The 23,974-nt window shown below is 42.0% G+C and overlaps 1 long non-coding RNA gene across 1 annotated transcript; it reads right to left on the bottom strand.

The window, feature by feature from the left end:
• Positions 1-942: 942 nt before the first annotated feature.
• Positions 943-23,972, bottom strand: LOC308059914. The gene is made up of 2 exons (XR_013926508.1): positions 11,860-23,972; positions 943-11,783 (listed from the first exon to the last, which is right to left on the bottom strand). It is a non-coding gene; the product is annotated as an uncharacterized lncRNA (long non-coding RNA).
• Positions 23,973-23,974: the final 2 nt, after the last annotated feature.

The following is a 23,974-nucleotide window of genomic DNA, read 5'->3' as shown; positions in this document are numbered from 1 at the left end:
TGGGAGCCGTTCTTTAACTCCTTGTTAAAGATGAGAGGAGAAAGGGGAAAGAAATAAGCGACAGGTAGAGCTGTATCAAGGTAAAAAGTTTAATTTTTTTAAATAATCTTTCATTGAGACAGATGTATGATGATAGAAATATAAACCCCTCTTCTGCCAACTTGGCCAAAGTTTCTATATGATGAAGTCCTTTGCATGCAGTTTATGCACGTGTTGAAGTAATTTTCTTGGCCATATCCTAAAAAAGCAGAGACATTTACTTTCCTTTCCCATATGAAATAAAAGTAATTACAACATAGGCCAAAGCAATGTATTCATTTTGGTCGTATATGCTACTCACATCAAGACCCTCAGCAATAGCATTAAGGGAAGATCTATAGGACCAAAAATGGTGGCATTCATCACATGGAGATGGTAAACCTGAGCTGGCTGTCTGGGCTGCCATCATAGCTGGTTCAGTCAGTAGAATTTATGGTTCCGTTTATCCACCCACCTATAGGTGTGTACTTCAAGAGGTAAATCACCCCCTCAACCCTATGGACACTACTGATCTGGTCTCCATTGACCATAAAGTGAGCCTGGGTTTGTTTGGTCACATATAGACAGCTTATGGAGATGTGTACTATGTGATGTCAAACCCACTTACTGACTTCTGTGGGAATCTGCAGCAATCACCCTTCCATAGAACTGCATGGGTTTGGGGGTTGCTTTTTTTTTTTTGGGGGAGGGGGGGAGGGGAGGGGGATGTTTCAGTAGGAAATACGCTACTTGGTGGAAATGCATCACTGATGGATATGCAATGCCCGATGTATACATGGGGGTCTGAGGTGCCAGCCACGTCTGACATGCTGGATTGCTACCATTAAAGGAAGAGAAAGGGGTCAAAAAGAACAGAGAAAAATGGGGAAACTTTCATATATCTTGATTCATAATTCTTTATTAAAAAAATGAGATGTGGCAACAGGTATTAATCAATGGGCTCTGAAACCTCTGTATAATTACATATACCTCGTACATTACTAGCAGTTTATAGAAGGGTCATTTTTGTAGGATTTAAGACCACCTTTCTTGTTTCCAGTGAATTGCCAGTCACAGAATATCACCCAGTTGCCTGCAATCAGGTCATGTCAAAGGATTATCTTGAAAAGCATCCAGGCATGGCTAGGAACAGCAGGAGGCTGAGCTGGCACCACTCCTCTTGCTGATTTATTCCAGTGATCTAATCAGTCTCCCTTTAGAAAGACTGGTAGACCTTGCCTCTGCCTGAAGCTCGTCTGTCGTTTCCTGTGCAACTTCTCTTTGTGTTTTCTCCATGCCTCCACAAGGCATCTCATTCTTCTTCTTACCTAGTAACTTACAGAAGTCAAATTTTCTAATAACTTGCTTATTTTATTATGAAATATTTTCATTCCGCCCTTTAGGTTTTTTTCTGTGGCTTTTCTCTGCTTCCTGTACAGTTTTTCAACATCCCTTTATTAGTACACACCACAGGTACAAAGTCAGGTGGAAATCACATCCCTTCTCTTACTCACTTTCCTCCTCTGTGTATGTCTGATGATGGCATCAGTGATGTAATTTTCCCCAGCATTATTCTTAAGGTTAAAGTTCACCTGTGTATCCAATATCATCTTTAGGTCTGCTTTGGTTTGTGCCTCTAGGATGCAGGTGCCACCTTTATGCATTTGCATTTACTTTCAATGGGCCTGATTTACAAAATGTTTCATATTCTTTGTATTATTGCTTAGTCACAGGATAATTTACCAGTCTGCCAATCTTTATGTCATTGGGAAACTCTAGATTAAACCCCAAAGCTGCTGCTAAAAACTTGGAAGGTTTTGGATCAGTCACTGTGAAATCCACTAGAAGATCCACTGCTTGACAAAATCTACTCGCTATAAAAAAATATCAATAGCTGTCAGTTCAATTGTTCTTTAATCCATTAAAAATGTGTTTTGATGTTTTACAGGGCGTATTTTATCTTACTTTATTTAGAATATTACGTGGTATTTAAAGCCTAAATTATCTAGAGTATGTTCAAGCCATGCAGTCTCCTTGATCAGTCAGTCTAGTGCCGTATGCAAAATGCCAGTCTTGTTAAATAAGAGCTCTTTTCATATTAACATGTCATTAATGGTCATTAATTGTAGTCCTAGCCTTTAACCTCATTGCTGACTTACAAACATGTCTCTTTTTGATACAAAAAGCTGGTTGGCTTTCAGCCTATCTTTGCATTGTCTTGTTTGTCCTCAGCAAATACTGGCAGAGAATTAACATTTTTCCAGTCGTTTGTAATTTCCCCAGTATTGTGAGATTAAAAGGAAACATCAGGGAACCAGAGTCCGCATCAGCCTTCGCTTTAAGAAACACGACTCAAAGTTATCCAGGCCTGTTGATTTCAAAAAGAGTTGTTTCATGTTCTCTGAACCACTAAAGGCTCAGCAAGTAGTTTATCATCCTCATGTGATCTTATTGTATCATTCTGCTTGCTCCAGCATACAGAATAGAGGCAAGCTGCCTTCATTGTTACTAGCATTTAGTTTGTTCCTGACACACTTAAAAACCCTCTCTTTCTTCCTGTCTTTGGCCTTTCAGCTCTGGGTAATGCCTGATGTCTTCAGCTTCCTTTATCAGTGACCTAATTAGAGAGAAAATACAAAACATTTCCAAACTTCTAACTTGTTGTATTCTCTCCTTTTTAAATTGTTTCCACTTATTGCCTTTACTTGCCAATTGCACTTTTAACTAAAACTGGTGTGGGTTTTTTCCTTTCTTTTCGGATGATCTGATACATTCTTCATAAGTGAAGTCCAATTATTATTCCTGATGCCTCTTACTTTTCTTTCTTTTAGTGCATTTTAGTGCATTTTTGGTTGCAAGCCACAAGCTTATAGGTAAACCTCACTGTTCCATTTCTGCCATAGGCAACGCTGATCAAGTGACAAAAAGTTTGAAACTTCAGCAGAAGAGTCCCAGCATAGAGACACACATTATCTGTAAGCATCAAAAAAGCAATAATTAAGAAAAATAAATTAGTGCAAGCTATCTACTGGTGATTTTGTTAAAGCAGCTACCCGAGGGCATCAGAGGAGTGCACAAGGCACCAGTTTCATTATTGGGAGAATTAAGACATCGGCTAACCTCTGCCACTACCCAGCTATGTGGCTAGTCTTTTACTGGTCCTTTGAATATGAATAGATAACAATGAATAGATTGTATAGTCAATATCGATGCCTAAGAAGAGTTCGGTGGAGGCTGTGGATGCAGCCACAAATCTGGTGTTCCTGACTAACCAAAGACTTAACTTGCAATGAAAAAGTTTTCTTCTGCATATTTTGTCTTGTTTGCTTGCTTTTTTTAATATGCTGTTTCCTAGGGATTTTTTTTTTGTGTTTGTTTTTGGTTTGTTGGTTGGTTGTTTTTTTTTACTGAGGGAAGAAAGTCGCTTTGCTTACATACATTGCTGTTTGTTTGCTTGATTTTTTAATATGCTGCTGCCATGGATTTCTCCCCTTTTTGTGGTAAGCGAAGAATCCCACAACCTATTGCATCAGTCTCTGCACTACGAACCAGCAACACAGCTTGAACCACGTCTCAAGCGCTGCAGCAGAGACAGAGCTAATATTAACCACTCACAGGAAGCATCTGTCAGCTGTAGCCAGCCAGGTGCTGAGAAGCGCTGCACTCCTGAGCCTGATGTGGTAGGCACAGGTGAGTTTACAGAGATCTTGTCTTTCTCTTTTTGCCCCCCACTTTTATGTCTCTGAACTACTGTCAGTGGGTTTTTACTGGCAGGGGCCCTGCTATGGAGAGCATAAATGTCTGTGTGAACGTTCCTGCTCTAGCATCGTAGCAGGCTCACAGAATTTTCTTGAGAATCACCCTTGACGGAAAAATGCTGATCTTTATGACTAAATGCAGCTCAAATGAATACATCAGGAATTCCACGCAATGAAAGAAAAAAACAAATCTCTAGACTGTAGACTTCCTTGCAGTGAAATTTCAAAGGCCGGCAGACAGAAAAGATCCTCTTACATTTCTCAAAACATGAGAATAATTCAGGAAGTCTGACAAATGTGTCTGTATCTCTCCCTGTGTTATGACAAGGTCAAGGTAAATATTTGTATTGCTCCGTTCTTATGCTGTGCCACCATTATGGCTGTTGCTGAGCATGTTGTGACCTACCAGCTGTGAAGGCAATGCAGGAGACACAAAGACCAGAGAAGGGAAAAATAATTTACCCACTGGATGCTACTGAAATCTATGGTGGATTCCTTTACAGACGATGGAGTTACTCCTGGCAGGGCATATTCTTCTCTGTAGAGCAGTCACTGGCTGATCTTTTGGGGGCTGAGTGACACCAGCTGTGCTCCTCTACTCTGGAACACTTTTTAGAAAACTATTAGAAAATGTGATTTCTGTAGTCATTCAAATTAATTACGGATTGAACATTTGTATATGAAACTTAAACTCACTGCTGTATTTCCTGACTGTCCTCAGCATGTTTTTAAACGGGTCTTGTTCTGAGATGCTGGTAAACAAGCTTTTATTGGAAATCCTATTGAAAAGTTGCAAACACTATGTCACCAACTCAAAATTCTCTGCCTGTGTCTCTATTTTTTTTTTTGCTGAGGTCACTTATTAATTCCACATTTATGATCTTGTTTTGATGATTTCAGCTAGCAGGATACAAAATATGAACAGCACCAGCAAAAGTCAGCATGACCTATTGGTTGACCCAGATCTCCAAGCAATGTACTTGCCTGTCTCCACTCTTCCTCAGTGAATATTGGGTGATACATTCACACTGTCAGATGGCATCACCCAAAATTTACTTTCAAGTCTACTCCCTTGATCATTCACTTTGACTAAATATAAATTGTAACTTGTGCTTTCATTTGGAGTGGACTGTCTCTTCATCCAACACAAAACCTGTCATCGGGGATAGTTCACCTTAAGGGCCTTTCCCAAGGAAGAGGATGAGTAAGATTGCTATGTGTGTAGCTCCAACTCTCACGCTGCATCCTCCAACACAAACAGTCCTCCAAGGCATACCATATATTTTGATGGTCCATGCCATCAAAACACCCATGGTCCACAGAGTGGTCCACAAACTCTTTTGGACAATTAAAACAAAAATAATGCACATAAATGGATAATATTATCTTAGAGGCACAGGGCATCTGATGCCCAGAAAAGACCAGTGCCAAGTGTCATGTACTGTGACAACTAGAAAGTGCCAGCACTGAACGATGTGGATACAAGCTTCCTGCACCATTTGGCTGCGGGCCCGTATTCAGTCCCGGAATGGCTATAATAGATATATTTAACAATATAAACGCAGCCTGAAATGTTGTTAATGTTAAATAGATATATTTAACAATATAAATGCAGCCTGGCTATGCAGCTTATAAAGCCTTCCCACTTGACTCCTCTGTGTCTAGTCCTCTAGGCTTAGGAAAGAGGTTTTACCTTTCTGTTCCTCCTAAAATGCTCAGAGTAAACACTTTTAAAGTTGAAATATCCCAACAATATGGCTCAGTCCATGCTTAACACACACAAATAACCCACTTGATTTTTCACTTAGCAGCCGCCCCAGTACTGTAGAACATACCAATATACATAAATGGTGAAAGAGCCTTGGAATCCCCAGCAACCCTCCAAAAATAAAGAAATCACTGTTATTATCACAATGTGTAATAGGAATGCTATTTGAGATGTGTCATACTCTTTACACACTGCAAGAAGCGTCCTCTGGTGCTTGAATCCCATCATTTCCTTGGAAAGAGGTCATGGAATCAAACCCACAAACCTTATGTTTAAATAATGTTGCAAGCCTGGCTGCAACCCATGACAGTAATGAAAACGCTTAATTAAGGTTTCCAGTTTACCCCTAATTCACTCCACATTGCTTAACTATTACAGCATAATTCTCATGTTGTATGTACAGTGAGATCTCTCAGGGACTGAAGAGTCCCTCCACACTCAGGTGGTTTGAGTGAATTGGAAAGGATTTTATCTTAGTTCTTGAACTTATTATTTCTGGGGGTTTCCAAGTGATCTTTAATGTTATTTGAATACTGTGATCTCGATAGTAGAATCTGGTTTTTATGACAGCATTCAAATAACTCAAGGGCAGCCTAAATATGGAAACATTATTCGCAAAATTGTTAAAGGCTACTGTTGCTTTTGGGTTTTTTTCTGCCATTTATCACTACAGCATTCAAAGATAAAGACTAAACAAAGAGCTTAGGAGACAAGGCTTTCTCACAAGGTTTCTAGGTGGCTTTGGAAAATCACATAGGTCCAGATTTAGCCCAATGAGATTTGATTCTAGGCTTCCTATGTAGTCAATGGATGAGAAAGACGGTGAAAGAAAAAAAGAAATAGAGACTTTCAGAGATAAGCTCATCCCACATTAGTGGGGACTGCCAAGGTGACTGACTTTCTTCTTTGAAAGCAAGTGGAACCTTGGCCAGATCTATTCCTGCTTGGGGAGCTTCAGTCAAGTAAGTAAATCAAATAAGACACATTTGGGCATATGTGTGCAGGCAGCAGATCTTTAACTGGTAAGAATTGGCCACTGTGCAATGGGAAGCCTAGAAGAAAAATTCAAGAGGGCAAGAGATACTGGATTCACAGTAGCTCAGCTGGCAAAAGCCCAAACAGAAGTCCTGTCAGTAGGATACGATATTCATATGGTCCTTAAACATACATAGAGGGCAGGGTCTTCACTGGTCCATGTCCATTGGTTTCATAGGATGTTAGCTCATACCAGTAACAAAATCTGGAATATTTTAAGTGCTACCTTGTCTTTAGAAGAAGAGTCAAATTTTTCCAGCATCCAGCACATGGGGTTCGGCTCCAGATCCTGCAACAACATGTCTTCCTGTGAAAGGCTGTCCAAAAAAAGCATTTAAAGTGTGACCTTTTTTTTTTTTTCTTTTTCTTTTTTTTAGATTAAAACATGCCAGCTTACACAATCAACCACCCGTACAGAGAAGCATGGCCTTTCTTGAACTCCCATTGCAGGTCCACCATGGCCTCTAACACTGTTCTGGAGGGATGTCAGGCAGAGCTGCAGCAGAGTCACACAGAATGACTCCAAGAGTTACCTGCTGGATGCTGGGCATTGCTCTGATGAATGGTATATCCCTGAGCAGCACATCAGAGCAGTTGAAGACAAGCTGAGGCTTCACTGTTGCTGTCCTTGTTAGTGCGTGGTTCATGTGGCCTGCTCCAAGATTGCAATTTATCAATGCAGGTCCCACTGCTCATTGTAAATTACTATTCACCTCACACACACTTCTTTAATAATGGCCCAAGTTTACAGCAAATTTAGTACAGTGTAAATGTGAAATGCTTGGCTTTGTAAAGCTCCTTCAGTGCTATGCTGACTTTTATTGACAATTGTATTTATTTTTACAGGGATAGTGTTTTTCTTTTGCCATGCCTTACAACATGGTTAAGACAGAGTCCGAAGATTAACCCTTCTACATCCAGACCATTACAACCCAAAGCACATCTGGCCAAGCTGCAGAACCGTACATAGACTCTGCTCAGGGAAAAGCCACTAAACCCAAGGCTTCCCAAAACCAGGGGCACCTTGGTCTAGGGAGGACACATTTTCCTAGAAGAAGGTTGTACCCTTAGTGAACATGATGTAGTAAACTATTATTATAACCAAGTTTATCATATCTTGGCTCTGGCAACTTCCTCAATGAATGGCTTTGACAAGCACAGTACTATGGTGTCTAGAAACTCATTTCAATTTTGAAGGGGTCTGTAAGCTATGCATATGGCAAATGACAACCACATAGCATATAGTCACCCAGATATGCTTTACATTGACTAGAAACAGAAAGCCCAGAGCTTTAATGTGGATTTTCTTTCTCAGGCAGATAATCTCGCCCACCTCTAGGCCATAGGCAGGCTGCTTTCAACATCTGCAGGGGAGCACTGACTGGAATGGACCAAAACTGGACCAGCTTTTGTGACAGGCGCGATCACAGCATGGTCAAGTCCATTCCCTTATTTTAACACTACGGTTGTAGCTGTACAAACAAGACTGAATCTAGCTTGATGTTCCCAATCCTGATGAATGCCTGCAAGTTAGCAGAGACGCTAAAATATCCAAAGGGTCATACTTTATTAAGACCTCATGTTATTTCATGAGGCAGTGTTATTCCATGGCAGTTGAGGCTCACATTTTTACAAGACGTAAGACAAAAAGAAGTTGGTTTGCCAAGAATGAATGTGTTCATTACCACTCCATATATGTATCACAGATGTCTCACAAGACAAAAAGCTAAGACTCTTCTGCAGCAGTGCAGATAATTTATATTCCCCTCCCACAGCTAGCTGTTCTTCCACAATCACAAATATTTCCTTCTCTTTTCTTCTTAAAAAAAAAAAAAAAAAGCACTGGTTAGGATGCTTGGTGGGATGATGGAATGTCTGTTACGCTGAAATAGGGGACTGTGTTGGCTAAACACTGATGTGTGGAGTGTAACTTTTATGTAAGTTGTCATCTTTAAATGTTTAACAGCTGTTCCTCACAGAGGATGCCCTCTTTCCCTGCAGAGTGAGCACACAACAAAGCTTGTGGTGTTGAAACGTTTTGCATTCTGGGATTTAGAATGTCTCTTCTCTTAGGACAGGATAAATAAAAACAACCCATGTATCATTAGGAAGTGTTTAGCGAGGGTGGGAAGGCAGGCAGTGTTTTTGTACTCAACTGAGCCCCTGTTACATGGTGGCTAACAGATGCCTTCATCTTGAGATGAAATGCAGACTTGAGGTTCAAAAGTAGAACCTGTGTTGCCAGTTTGCATTTCTGAGACAACAGTATGGGGAAAGCAGCTAACGCCTTCCAAAATAAAGGACACTGAAATGCAGCAAAACTACAAGCCCAGTCATGGGATGAGAAGTCCGTCATAGGCTGAAACCATCTATGAAATGAAATGAAAGAAAGAATCTAGTCAGCCCTGTATTTTAACATTTTTTCTCATTATAAGACCATTTAAGAGCAAATCTTTTATGTCCTTTTTTTTATTTTTGGTGCTGTAACATTGTTCATGGGGAACAGAATGGAGAGGTTTTATATACAATTCTATCATAGAACCATACAATCATTTAGGTTGGAAAAGACCTTTGAGACCATCAAATCCAACCTGCCAAGTCCAACACTAAACCATGTCCCTAAGCACCACATTAACACATCTTTTAAATACCTCCAGGGATGGTGATTCCACCACTTCCCTGGGCAGCCTGTTCCAACGCTTGACCACCCTTTCAGTGATTTTTTTTTCCTAATATCCAATCTAAAACTCCCCTGGTACAACTTGAGGCTGTTTCCTTTTGTCCTGTCATTAGTTATATGGGAGAAGAGACCGACCTCATCTGCGTACAGCCTCCTTTCAGGTAGCTGTAGAGAGCGATAAGGTTCCCCCGATTCTCCTCTTCTCCATATTAAACCACCCCAATTCCCTCAGCCACTTCTCAGAAGACTTGTGCTCCAGACCCTGCACCAGCTCCATTGCTGGTCTCTGGACACACTCCAGCACCTCAACGTCCCTCTTGAAGTGAGGAGCCCAAAACTGAACACAGCATTCAAGGTGTGGCCTCACCATGATTCTATGATTCTATTGTTCCTGGGCTTCAATTTATTTGGGCAAGTTACTCATCTGTGACTAATTATATTTGTTATAATGCCATGGACATGCTGTTCTAGAAGAGCTTTTCTGTATTATTTTTTTCTTCTTTACTCTGTGCTGAATATGAATTTCCCCTATAAAATCCCAGCTAGGATCTCACGACTTTTATTTCTGAGTATTTATTAATCACAATAATTTGCTCAGGAACCAGGAATAAAACTACTCTCAGCTAAGTATCACATATACCCAGAAAATAAAAAAAGATACGACTCCAATCTGCATTGTTGTCCATGCTCCAAGCACTGCTCTTCAGTAACAGTATCTCAGGCACAGCATGGAGGATGAGCTTGTTGCAGTAAACGGATTCCTCCTCCGCTAGTTCTTCACCAGGAATGTCAGTTCCACCACTGATTAAAAAACCACAGGACAAGGCCAACATTAATACAGCCCCGTGCTCAAAATTCGGGGCCGTCTTCATTGCCACATTGTTACACAAACAGATGTGTCTTTTCAGCCAAACCACGAGGGTTAGAAATGTACTTTTATTTAAAAAGAACAGGCAGATCCTTGCAAAATCACATGATCCCAAAAGCTGACTTTTGAAGAAAAACAGAAATCATGGCTCATTTAATGATACCATTCTCCTTCCGGTTTTATTCTTACAAATTGCCAGTTAGTTTAATCTGACATCTCTTGATAAATGCTAAAGATAAGACGGAGAGCAAGAGAAGCAGAGTTTATCAGTCTGACCACAAAAATGTTACGATGTCGGAGCTAAGCTAATCATAGGCACATTTCAGAGTCGATGGAAGAAAACAGGGGCGGGGGACTGAGCCAATTTCTTTTAAACACCTATCTTAGTATAAGCACAATTTCCCTCTGGGACTGACCAAAGGGGCAGTCCGATAGTTCACTATTTAGAATACACTCATACCAGATGCATAATCTAATTATTTTAGATGACCTTAATTCTGCCCTAGATGCCTTCAGCAGAGCCCCCAGAAGCCCTGGCGTGCCTTGCAGTACAAAAGCATTCTGGGAAAATACCAACCTTTGCAAAAGGCCAGAGCAGAAACCATCCATGACAGAGCGCTTCGAAACAGCATTGAAGTGGGGCATAAACAATGTGCGTCCTGTGCAAGGACAGATTCCGCTGTCCCATTGCTGTCCTGCTCCTGAACTTTGAATGCTGCAGCCCTCTGGGATCTGGCAATGGGGCTAAAATATTTCATTTATTAAATTTGTTGTTAGAACACAGACATTCATCTTAAAAAAGCCAAAGTCCTATGGAGCAGTACTGGAAGGGCAGTACACCCAAGGCAGAAATACTGCTGAGCTTGCATGTTGATTTTTCTAGGCTGTGCAAGTAATTCCCACTTGCAGTACATATACATATTGGGAAAATAGAAACACGCTGAAAATCTGCAGATGTCTTCAGCTCCATCTTCACCACAAGCTCTCCCTGGGCTGATGCTGAGGTATAAATAGAAAATATGCTTTCTTTTGTCACAGAGAGCCAAGCCGCAACAATGCGCAGTAATGGGCACTTCATCGTTGCTGTAACTGTGGGACAGACAGGGTCTAGCTCAGAAGCACCATGATGAAAAAGCGCAACCCTAATTGCCTTGAAAGTGGGTCTAGAAGAGGCCCTTTCCTGCCTAAGCCTCCTTTGCTAATTATAGTCCTGCAAAACGAACGTGAGCTTTGACCTGTGTTTGCAGACATAGCTTGAAGACAGCCCTTGGCCTGGATCCAGTAACAATCTCCAGGCGGGTGGGTCCCGGCAGTCATGAGTCACCACAAAAGCAGATCCTCCATGTGTATGTCAGAAAGGAGTGGAAAAAAAATGTTGGCTGAACAAAGGGGTTATAAACAAGACCTCCAATGCAAGCAGGGTGGGTGGAAATGCACAAAGAGTAAAGACGGCAGATAGACCTTCTGAAAATACATTTGTCTAAGCACAGCCTGGAACATAAAGATTGTTATATAATTAAGACACAAAATTGAAGAGAATCCAAGTTCAAAGCAGCTCTTGTAGACACTTGTTTCGTATTTTTCATCCAGTCACTGATTCGATCCTTCAGAGCTAATAAAGACCTTTGAAGAACTCTGTCCCAGGTCCCCTTCTCTCTGCAGAGGGAGAACTTGTAACTCCTTTGGGCTTTGTCCTTTTTCTGCAGGTGCCCCTCCCCACCAGTCTCATTACCTTATGAAGGAGAGTTAAATATGTAGACATAGCTATACGCTTGGCATTCGTAACTTGTAGACTGCCATAAGACCACAGGCCCTGAAATAAAGAAAAACTATGAACAATAATTTAGAGAAGTCATTTTGATGTGTCAAAAGTTTTAATTTCCTGGGGATATTTCAGCAGTAACAAAGTGAGCTGAACCTTCTTGGATCCTTGGTAATTATTAGGCACCTTGAAACAGTAGTTTAGTTGATGTTTTAGATCCTATAACTGAGGTTTTATATTTGAAATATAAATGGGAATTGTGTTGCTTAAAATTTTTGAATATAAAAATAACATCCTAGAGGGCATGAATGAATGAAGAGACTGCAGATTTGGTGGCTATCAATCCATAAGAAACGTGTTCATCATTTAGGTCAACAGCGACATGTTAATTCACTGGAAGTATTCCATAAAAGAGCAGACAGATGGGCCAATAAATATATGAAATACTGAGGGGGGGGGGGGTTAACTCATCTTCTGATCTTTCCTCTAATGTACACGTAGTTCACATCACCTCCTGTCATGTCAGCCCGGGCTCTGAGATGAGATGTGTGGATGTGATTTGTGACAACCCTATATTGCCATAGTAATGAAGGCAGTGAGTCTGCCTGTGCACTCCTGTGCTTAGCTAAATCCTTGAAGCATTTAGCTCAGCAGCTCAGCAGGAGTATACAACCATGGTGTACTGAAACACAGTCAAAGAAACCTTGTCACCCCAAATTGGTAGCCAATGTCAGACTGGTTTTCCGAGTTTCTATTTTTGACATGTGACGATATACTTTACCCTTTAAAAATAATGTGGCCAGCTCTTCTTTTGACTTAATTTTCCTACTGCAATTGCATTTTCATTTTTATTTTAGCTACTCTCTTATCAGAACAGTATTTTTTAAATTTGATTTACATTTTTTTTTAATGTTATAAGGCCTAAGGGCTGAAAGTCACCAATGCTCTTCGCTTTTCCATGGACCTATCTCTCTGAGAGGCACTGTGTACCTCGGGGCTATGTCCTGTGCTGTCCTAGGATGATTTTCCCTTACTTTTGCTTGCAAAATCTGGCAATCTGACCTGCTCTGCATCCCTCCCTGCTTACAAGGTTATCCCAGGTAATTTAAATTTCATGGACCTTTGGTTGAGATGAGACAAGGCTAGGAGACAAGGTAAACTCCAGCTACTCAGGTGAAACATCTCAAATTTTTTGGCCTAAAATTCCAGGAGCTAAGACTGACCTATGTCATATGCCAGATCATGATGTCTGAATTTAATAAGATAAAACCTTCTATGGGTATTCTCTCAGAGTGATTTCTCATTTTGCCTGAAACACAGACAACCCTTTCAGAAATCAATGGTAACGTGGTAAGACATGTAAACCAAGAAAATGGGCAAAATAAGGAAAACTACACTCAGCAAGTTCCCCCAGAAAATAAATAAATAAATAAATCAGTGCAGCAGGGAAATCATCACTAGAATTGTTCACAAGGATCTTGAGACATGTAAGGAATTTATTAAAGGAGCATTTTTAAACAGGTTGATTCATCCACTGCAGCCGCCCACAAATTCCATTTGGTTTTCCTTCTAAGCCTGGCAGAAGCCACTGTAGCCAAGGTTGCATGATTAGACGTTGAGTGCTAAGGACAGTAGGCTTTTCGTTAAGGAGTTTTTTCAAAAGCATCCAATTTCAAGAAAGCCGGAGAGGGACTTTTTACAAGGGCATGTAGTGATAGGACAAGGGGGGGTGGCTTTAAACTGAAAGAGGATAGATTTAGATTAGATATAAGGAAGAAATTCTTCACTATGAGGGAGGTGAAGCACTGTTCCAGGCTGCCCAGAGCAGCTGTGGATGCCTCATCCCTGGCAGTGTTCAAGGCCAGGCTGGACGGGGCTGGGAGCACCCTGGGCTGGTGGAAGGTGTCCCTGCCCATGGCAGGGGGGTGGGAACTAGATGGTCTTTAAGGTCCCTTCCAACCCAAACCGTTTATGGTTCTACGATTCAAACCTGCTGTTGAGCCTCCTAGGTACATCTAAAATGCCTACAACTTGTGTAGGATCATGCGTTACAGATTCATTCCAGCCAGAAGTAGTGAATGGAATCTGCTAAACTAAAATGAAATTAAAAGTATTCATCCTTTAGTAGAGGGGTCTGGTAATATTGTCTTCAACCTCAAAAGGGTAATTGTTATTCAATTCCAGAACTCTAACACCAGCAAAGTCTGAGCACTATTTACCAAAGCACTGTGTTAAATACATCTGACAGTGGCACAAGATTTTGAAAAATATCACAGCCAGGGTGGTATTACTGATGTTACTACAGTCTGTTACTACAGGTAACTGGGTAATCAGCACTAGTGATGTGATGACAAGGGGGAATGTCTAGAAGTGGATGTCTTTTTTAGTAGAAGGTTCTCTGAATTTGGCTGTGTAAGAAATTGGAGTAAAGGGAATGTTTAGCTTCCAGGTTTCCAGGTTATGTTAGTCACACTGGAATTAATAACACTTAGAAACAAAACGCCTTCTTACATAAATATAAATTTAACTTTAGTAAAATAGATAATTTTTTCATTAAGGCATGCGCTGAACATAATCGAGAATAAATCTGTGTTTCTCACATGAGAAGCCCACGAAGTCTGCAGTACCTGCATTTTCTGGGTTAGGGAACAAAAGGATCATATGGCCATAGGCACAGTGGAATTTCCATCACAGCAGACCAGAAACCCGTGTTTTCTCATCTCAACATGAAAGCAAAAATGAACACACGTCTTGAAACTATGAAACTGTGGTTGAATTTCCAAGAAAGCTTAGTTGCTGTGATTGAACCAAATGCCTCAAGCCATGAGTCCTGATGCGTGCACATTAGAAGAAGAGAGAGTGTTTGGGATGCTTGTGGCAAGGAACAACTTCAGGCTCAGAGAGGTCAGAGGGGTTTCTCAGAGAGCAAGACAGACTACTGTGCTGGTGAAAATGATGTGGAACTGGGTCTCCTGCCAAAGGGACTACAGCAAAAAACAGAGATGAACGTTTCACTAAACAAAACAAGACCTCCTTGACATTTCATGCATTCAGAACTGACTGATGTTGATGAGCTCTAGAGCAGTCAGGCAACTGGGAATCCCCAAAAAAAAGAATTCTGAAGAAAAGGCCCAAAACTGAAAGATGGCTGTGAAATGAAAACTGGTCTTCAAGAGAAAGTCTGGGTTGCAAATGTATCTTTCAGCCCTGTTTTCTTTAATCCCTTGTCCCTTCCTTAGCTCCATCTCCGTCTCAGACACTGACACTCAGACACAGCCGTGAACATGGCTCAAAGGAAAAACAACTTTTCATACAGAAAGTATACTAAAAAAGAAAAAAACAAACCCTAATAAACCTGTCACTTCAAATTCTTATGCAAAGTGTATTCAAAGCTCTGTCTTGAGATGGAAACAGCAGATGGGACTGTTAGGATTTCACTTTGATGGTTCACCCTGGGAGAAAGCCAGTCTGAACTGGGAAATCCCCTACTCACACTGGTATTTTAGGAACTCAGTGTGGGATTCCTCTGGCTACATTGGGGTGTCTCAGAGACATCCCTTAGTAGATGGTGATCAGTCAGTAGACTTTTAGGCAGTGAAAAATCTGATCCATGAGGTGCATCAGCCCTGGAAGAAGCCCTTAGGACACAGCCTAGGCTGCCCTGCCTCTCCTGCGGAGGAAAGTGTCCAGCTAGAGGCACATCCTCTGCCAATACCTGTGGTGGTCACTGCCTCCGAAAGGCTCCAGAGAAAACCTACTCCCAATGTTTTGCAACTTACGGGGGGAAAAAAAAGAGAGATGTTATTAGCAAACCTTAGAAAACTGAACCATTTTCTGGAGTTACTTACTTCATTCCACTATCTACAGTGGCTACATCTGTAATGGTGAATTAAATAAATCTGGGACCACTCTGGCCTTGAGTGTGTATATCAGGTGTCCGTGCCCAGGCACCGGCAGTGGGGCTGCAGGGTGGCCTCTGTGGGGAGGGGCTGGGGCTGTAATGTCTTCCCTAGATCTGAACTCAGAAAAATATACTTGGCCAGCATTTTTTCAAATTTTATTTTCACACCATTTATAGCGAGAAAAGCATCAAGTTCCTAAATGTCACACAGCCATTAAACTTTGTAGACTTAAGGAGCTACAAGTGGAAGAAATAATCTTTCCTTCTCTTCCCACACATCCTCCTCTCCCTCTCCTGCATGTTTCCTAGGGGACCGGGACCAGATCCTGCTGGTCCTTCATCCGCAATAGTACAAAGCGGTGCTGAGGGTGCTGGGTGTCCTGCCACTATGAGACCTCCTGTCCTGATGCATCTTCTGTGCAAGACAGGCAATTGTTCCTGTGTTTCCTGGCCCTGGGTTGCCACCATCACTTCACACCCTCCTCCCTTTCAGAATGATTAGTTCTGAGGGATGATAAACAGTATCAGGGAACACAGGAAGAGACAACAGAAATATTTTTGTCAAGATGAAACATTTTAAATCACTCTGTAGATGAAGATTAGAAAGGATTGAAGTAACCCAGACAATTGGAGTAGCAGTGAAGCACACGGCGCCAGATCTTCTGTGGTTTCTTGCAGGATGATGAAAAATGAGGACCACTGAGCAGCTTGCAAAAGCAAATGATTCAGGGACTCCTGTTTGCTCACAGGCTTCTTTTTTTCCCACATTCACTTAAGGAAAAAAAAACAAAACTTGCATTTTCTATTGTGCTTGCTACTTTTTAGAACTGAATAGAGAAAATATTCTTTAATTTAAAATTAAGGGTCTGAAAGGTAAAAATTTCTGCCTTGGCCTTCATGGTGGAAGTGTGACTGAAGCCTCTGCAACAAAGTCTCCTCAAACAGCCAAGGGTTTATGCAAGAAGGAATACATTGCCGTATCCTTCCTCTTTTTTCTCTTTTCTGCCTTTTGTACAGCAGCTGATTCTATCAACACTTCATTGAGAAACAACCTTTAACCCCACAGGACCCCCAGATGGTAGCCGGAGGTTTTTCAGATCTTTGAATATTTGGATTCCTTAAGCTGAGAAGAAAAATGAAAGAAAACTTCAGCTCTTCAACTGAAGGCTGCATCTGACTCACCAGCTACTGGATGACAATCTGGAAAGTTTTAAACTCTCTTGACAGTTTTGGCCATTAATAACTGAGATGATCCACACTTTCCTGAGACTGCCAACAACCTCATCCATCACAATTTTAGTATAGATTATTTTTATGTCACTTAATGCTGCTTCTGCAGAGGACATTTCAGTTAATAAAGCTGTTCACAAGAAGACCCCGAAAAGTGGTGGGGAAAACTCGGCAGGTGACTGTGGAGGGATGCCTGACTCCACAACCCTTAGCACCTCATCCCAGTACTGATGCAGACGCCTTCCAGGTCCTGCACTGGGATTGTGCTGTGCATCCATGGATCTCTAAGTCATCTGCAATTTCTGTAGCCATAAGCAAGCAGAGTGATGCTGTGTAGAAGAAGGACTGATAAACCTGCTACTGCTAAGTGCTTTTAAAGTTTCCCTTGAGCTACCAATGTGCTCTGTATTTTGGGAATTTAAGATACGAGTCCTGTTGCGGCTCTCAACGTCTGTGAGTTATTTATGTACTCGTCAGATCTGCTGTCCGTCTGCAGAGATTGCCCCAGAGTTGTAATAAAAAATAACATCTCTCACTTGCCACTAACTCTGCAGTTCAGATTACAGCCAAAAAATAGTGCCTAGTGAAGGCTTCAGCCACTGGGGCAAAATAAATCTATAAGAGTAAATTTTATGGTCTCGTGCTGTGAAAGATGCACAGATGATGATGCACAGGAGAAAGCTTGCAGAGCATTACTGAGCTGCTATCTGTGTATCTTAAAGCAGTATAAAGACTTTACAGTCACAGTGAACAATTTACATTGCATCTTAGTAGGGAGAGAAGGTATTGTGTATATGTGTGAGATATATATGTAATGTACTTTTTCCTAACAGAGACCAGCATTCCTGCCCAGGATTTGCAGAAAATGCAGTGCCTTGGGCTTTTGTTTAAAACATATTAGCAAGTGGCGGTGCCCATGTGTTCCAGTTGCACATCGCACTTGAAGGGAGACTTGGCAAATAGCTAATTATTTGTATCTCTCTGGGTAATCGTAGCAATATTTCAGTTGCATTGAGTCTCTGGCTTGGCTGCATGATGCACAACCTTGTAGGAAGGCTTGCACTGACAGAGATAGCGTCTGTTCTGCTGGACAATGCTGTGATCAACTGAGCACCCTGCATAACCCTAGCCCTGCTCCTCCTCCTCCATGGCAACCACCAGCTGATGCTGTGATGAGTACCCCACTCATGGATGTCTGTCCTCCTCTCATTGCCCCTGCAGATCCCTGTTCCTTCCTCTTGCAAGAAGCGAACACCTAAGTTATCAAATACCACGGGCAATTAATTATTTGATGTCTTTACTTCTTGCCCTGGTTCTGTCTGCACAGCAGTCCTCAGGGTGATGGCAGTTCGCTGTTATGCCCCGATTATTTCTAAAGTAGTCACAGGCCAGACTCAGCCCTGTGTCACCCCTGCTTTTTAAGGCTGGGGCTTAGTGGCCTTGCAGTGCCAGCACATCTGTTTTGCCCTTCCCTGTCTACTCCTCTCATCAGGGAAGACTTTGACTTGAAGTCAGAGAGATCTTTGCTGCAGGTTTCAGTGGGAGGAGACTTCAGCTCTGTTTGACCCTCTGTTTTCTTCAAAGTACTCAAAACAGAACTCCGGGCTGCTTCCAGGGCCAGACACTTTCTTGGCCACTTGCAAGAAGCCTTCCTGATCTGGCTGCAGTACAAGCGGTCAGAATTTCACTTGGATGAATTGTTCTTAAACAACGTCTCCAATGTATTAGGCAAAAAAAAAAAAGGCTTTTCTTTTGATGTCAGCTGTGATGCAGGTTTTTTTATCTCAGCAGACTTTCTTTCACAGACTTATTTACTGTGGTGGATGAGTGAAAATGCTCAGTGGGAATTAACCATGTTGTGTCTCAGGCACCACTGCACTGCCGTTTTAATTTGTTAATTTTGTCCCCTTTTATTACCTATCTATTGCCATTAGATTTTATCACATACCCTTGAGTGTTGCTCTCTGAGACAGTGAATCAGCTGCTTTCTGCAGCACTCCATTCTTCTAATTAACACTAAACTGACACCCCAAGCACCTTTTAACAATTTAAACACTATATTAATTTTGGGATTTCCGCCGCCCCCCCCATTTTATTTTTCTATTCAAAAGTCATCATAAACTGTGAATTAAATTTCATGAAAAATGGAAGTGGAATAGCTTTAAGTTTCAAAATGTGCAGGGACTGGATTCCTTGCTACGTGCCAGTCACCTGGAGAGAGGAGGGGTACCTTGCTGGGACTTTGCAATGCACCCTAACTGTCAGCTTTGCATCAGAGGCTCAGCTTGAAGGTGAGGGAGAAGAGTTGCTTGAAATGGACAGTGCAAAGAAATGGGATTGAGTGGAGGTAAATAAGGGGTTAAATAGAACAGAAAAATCAGCTGCAGAGAGGAGGAGGAAGTAGGAGCAGGAGATGCAGGAGCATGCTGGAAAGCTAAGCCTTAGCCGGCCAGGGAAGGGCTGGGGATACATGGCAGGACTCTTCCAGGACAGCATTTCCCCTTGACTCAGGGGCTGTGACAAAACCAGTATCAGTCGGGGAATGTGGATTTCTTGAAATGTTTCTGTACTGGCAAAAGCACTACTATTATAGATTAAAAAGGCCTTTTTTTTTTTTGAGACTCATGAGCAATAAGAGTGCTTCTTCATTAGTACAAGCTGATTTCTGTAGAAGGCCTGGCTAGACCAACTACCCTCATTCAAGTGTCCCCACAAACTTTTTCTAGCATAGACCTGAACTATGGCAGCATCAAGAGCAGGGTGGGAGCATGTCTCCTCTAACTTATCTTTTCCTTAATTTCTTGCATTGCTGCACCTTAAAATCTATTGCCTTTCCACTCCACCCCCCTCCTGCAGCTTTCACGAGATGACAGAAAAAGAGGAGTCAAGCAAATGATGAAAGAAACCCAGGCAGACTTGTTGGGGGGCTTACAGCTCTCTCAGCCAGGCTTGCATTCGATCTGGTACACTGCAGAGCTTTACGCATGGCACTGCTGGCAAGCTGAAACTCAAGAGCCTACTGAAAACCTGAAAGAGGTTCTTATCATCCGTGACTTAGGCTAGCTATACCAGGTCTTCATTGTACTTACCTGGCTGTAAAAGGGCGCTAATAAAAACTCTCCTCTTTGCAGGCAGGAAAAAGAAGTAAATGCTTCATATTGTAAGCTAGAATAAAAAAGATGATTGATTTTTGTTTGTTTGTGAAAAAGAGAGGAACATTTTAATGAGACTTAAGCTCTGGAGATAGAGAGCACTCACCTTCCCTCAGGGTCTGCTGTGGGACATTAAAAGTAGTAGCTGCTCTTGAGCACCACATTGCACATTTGGTGGGACACACCACGTGAGTCATGCTTACACAAGATGTTGTGGTCTGTAAGCACCACGTTAACTGAATTTGAAGTGATGGCCATCAGACAAGGAGGACCATGAAACCTAGGAGGTAGTGAGGGTGACAGAAGCAGAGGAGTAACCAAAGGAGGTGAACCACTGACACCAGCCTTGGGTCACTGACAGCCTCGTGCAAAGGGAAATGTGGGATCCTCCACCAGATCCAGCCTGGGCAGCCATGGGGAGCTGCACACACAGGAGAGCACTGAGAATTAAAACAGGGAAGGCAAATTTCACCCAAAAGGCAAGGCTGTGGGCTAAAGGAGTAGGTTAGATTTGTCTGAGTGTTTCCCAAGCACCTGATCCCTGGGAATCATACTCAAATATTAGCTTTATAGTCTTCCACAAGGCTTCATTGAGCTCCAGTCCGTGACACAATGGCCTTACTGAGAGCTAAGCATAAGCCAGGAGGTCTATTTTTAGCATGCTGAAATGCATTTCACCAAAAAGGTGAAAAAAGCATGTAAATCTGGAACTGGATTCCAGGGTAGAGGGTTGTGGTTTGTTTTGGGGTTTTTTCTTCTTTTTTTTTTTTTTTTTTTTTTCTTCTTCTTGTGAAAAATGCTTCTTTTGGAGCATTTGTGGCATCTTAGCAAAGGAATAATTTGTTCCCTCATAAACACAGTCACCACTCTGAGTGCAACTGGTGTAAATCAGTGCGGCTTGCATCCTTCGGCTCTGGTGGCATTTCTGACTTCAGCTGAATGGCAGACCCGTGACTTTTGATAGAAAGATCATTGCCAAATTTAAGAGCTTCAGCCCTTGTTCAGGCATTTATTACCAGGCATGAAACTGCCATGCAAGGGATCTGAAGCAAACATGTCTGTCAAAGTTTGACTTCTCTCTCTGCCTGCCAGCCTTCTGCTTCCTTTGCAAGCTCTCCGGCTGGTGACTGTATTAGACAGTGTTGGCTGGGGCAGAAACAATTTTTCAGGCTGATCCTTTAACTGTCTCCTGAGAGCGCTCATCCCTGAGGATTCCCACAGCCAGGCACACACCCCTTGCATCGTGATGTCCGAGGGGTTCAGCATCCATCTCACAGCACGAGTCCTGGCAGCCCAGGAGGCTATAATAAAAACTGTAAAAAGCTGTATTAGAATCAGAGAAACCAGGCCATCAGCCACAACTCTGGCTAGTCTATGCCCACACCTTAGGTAGTGTTTACCTACAAGAATTAAGGATAGGACAAGGGATGTAGTAATACGCTTAGCACCTAAGGTGCTAAGTTAGGTGCCTAAATAACTTTGTGAATTTGGACCAAATGGGGAGATAGCACAGGGCTCTCTTCAGCACATTTTGGGGTGACTGCCTCCTTTCTGGATGCTTTATCCCCCACGGAATCCCTCCCTGGGAAGGAAAATACAGGGTGAGGCCCATCCCTCCCCTGCTATAAGCATGACTGGAAACATATCTACTGCTTCTGAACGAAGCAGTAGTTATGTGAATCTACACCCCATGTGACAGGATCTCACTTGTGTAACTGCTGTACACCTTTCCCCTGCTACAAGTTAGGATTTTTAATGAAAAACACCGGTTTGGAGGTTTTCTGCACTTCAGGCTGGGCTGAGATGCTGAACCTAATGATACTGCTTTGGCCTATTCCTTCATAAACCCATCGGTTAGTTATTTGCCTTGTCTTTCAATTGAACATGGGCTCTGCTTCAGAGTTAAATCTCCCAGCTACCAGCACACCATATGATCTAATCAAATCCTAGGTACTTCAAGTCCCCATCATAAACTGTAGATCTGGGGTCACATCCCTCTGAAGAGCGAGTTGCCAGCCTTCCTGCTCCAATAGCATCCCTCCTCTCCAGCTGGCTGCTTGTGGTCCTCTGCACCGCCAAGTACAGCAGTGCCTGCATGCAGGTTTCATTACATCATGATACTGCAGAACTGTATCTTGATCTACTACATCACTGAAACGCTCTCATGACAGCAGAATCCATTCTGCTTCGTTTCAGATTTCTCAAGCTCAGTGTTTAACCTTGGGAAAAATTGTTATCATAGTCATGATAATAAAAAGTGTGCTAGGTGTAAGCTAAAAGCCTGCTGGAGGCAGGGTCTACAGTCTTTCATGCCTGAGCTGTGCCAGTTTTGGTAGTCACAGAATAAGGTAGTCAGCATTCAACATTTGACTTGCCACTCCAAAGGTCAGCCATTAATTCAAACTTGTATTCACTGGATTTTATAAGTACCAAGCACACTCTTAAAAGCTAGAATAAATCCCTGCCTTACCTAGATACTCTGTTCTTAAGGTACCTAACCCAAATCTTTTAAACAAAAGACTTTTTGCTGAAAGTTCATCCTTCTATTATTTAAAATAGGTATGTTTGAGCAATTACGATTGCATAATGTAATTCTTTCTATGAAAGGCTTAAAATCAAATCCAGAGCCTTCCTGGTGTTGGTGTTCTATTTGTTTTATTTTTCTTCTCTTCCCTCCCACCCCACTCAAAAAAAAAACAACCAACAACTAAACCCAAAGCAACTCAGACCAGTTCATCTGACTCCTGCAGGATGACTACAATCTTAGAGTTCCTTACAAATATTTTTTCTTTCCATTTTTTTAACTTTGGTCTGAATTTTTGACCAGCCTTTCAGCCCAGGAGGACTTTGCTGTGAAAGGGAATTCCACTTTGTACACTCTGGACAAGATGTGTCAATCTGTAGAAGCTGAACAGAGAAGGAACAGCAAGCCTCTTTGCTCTCCAGCTTGGGCTTTCACTGCACTTAAACCGCCTGACACATTCAGACCAGTTCACTACCTGCACCAGTACATATAACATGGTGCTGTGAACTGATTGTGATTGTGACTCCGCTGACTTCTTTTATATTGTGGTTGCAAAACAGGGATATGTGGTTCCCTGTATAGGTATCCATTAGTTAGCTGTGTCAGACAGTACGTACATGTTAATAATGGTCATGGAAAGTGCTAGCTGCCCCTGGAAACTGGCCAGCTATTTACATGAAAGAAAAATAACAGGCAAACTTTTTTTTAGTCTGGCTTGCTAAAAATCTCTGTCTTCAACAGGGAAGCTAAGCAAAACACTAAATTCTCCCTTCACAAGTCAATGAACTGCTGCCAATTGCAATGATGCTTTTCAACGTGCACATCTGCTCACGCTGAAAGGGCCAAGACTCCAACATGAGCGCTGACCATTGCACAGATGTTGGGTGGGGTTTCCAGAGCCATAATGGGAACCGGGCATCCAAATTCCCTACCGGTTAGTGGGATCTGACTTAAAAAATTCCTTAGTCAGCTTTGAAAAACAGCTGTAACATTTAAAAATATCCAGTCCCATCTGACTTTCATACAGTGGCCTACAAGATACTATCAGTCTCATTGACTTTTGCTCACTAGCTTCTCTATAGAGTGATTGCAGAGGAAGCAGCCAAGATGAGCTACTGAGATGCTGCTTCTCATACCATGATAGCAGAATACATGAGGAGTAAGAACAGTAAGGAAAAAGAGGAGGTCTCCCTTAAAACAACAAAATAACAACTTTTGTAATGACTCACTGTGCTGTGAAACGTGGCATTTTCCACACCCAATCCTGATACAAAACTG

This window comes from Falco punctatus (genome assembly GCF_963210335.1).
Source record: "Falco punctatus genome assembly, chromosome: 3".
Classification (NCBI taxonomy): Eukaryota; Metazoa; Chordata; class Aves; order Falconiformes; family Falconidae; genus Falco; species Falco punctatus.
The sequence above is the reverse complement of the archived record's forward strand: the minus strand, read 5'-3'. Positions and strand labels throughout refer to the sequence as shown.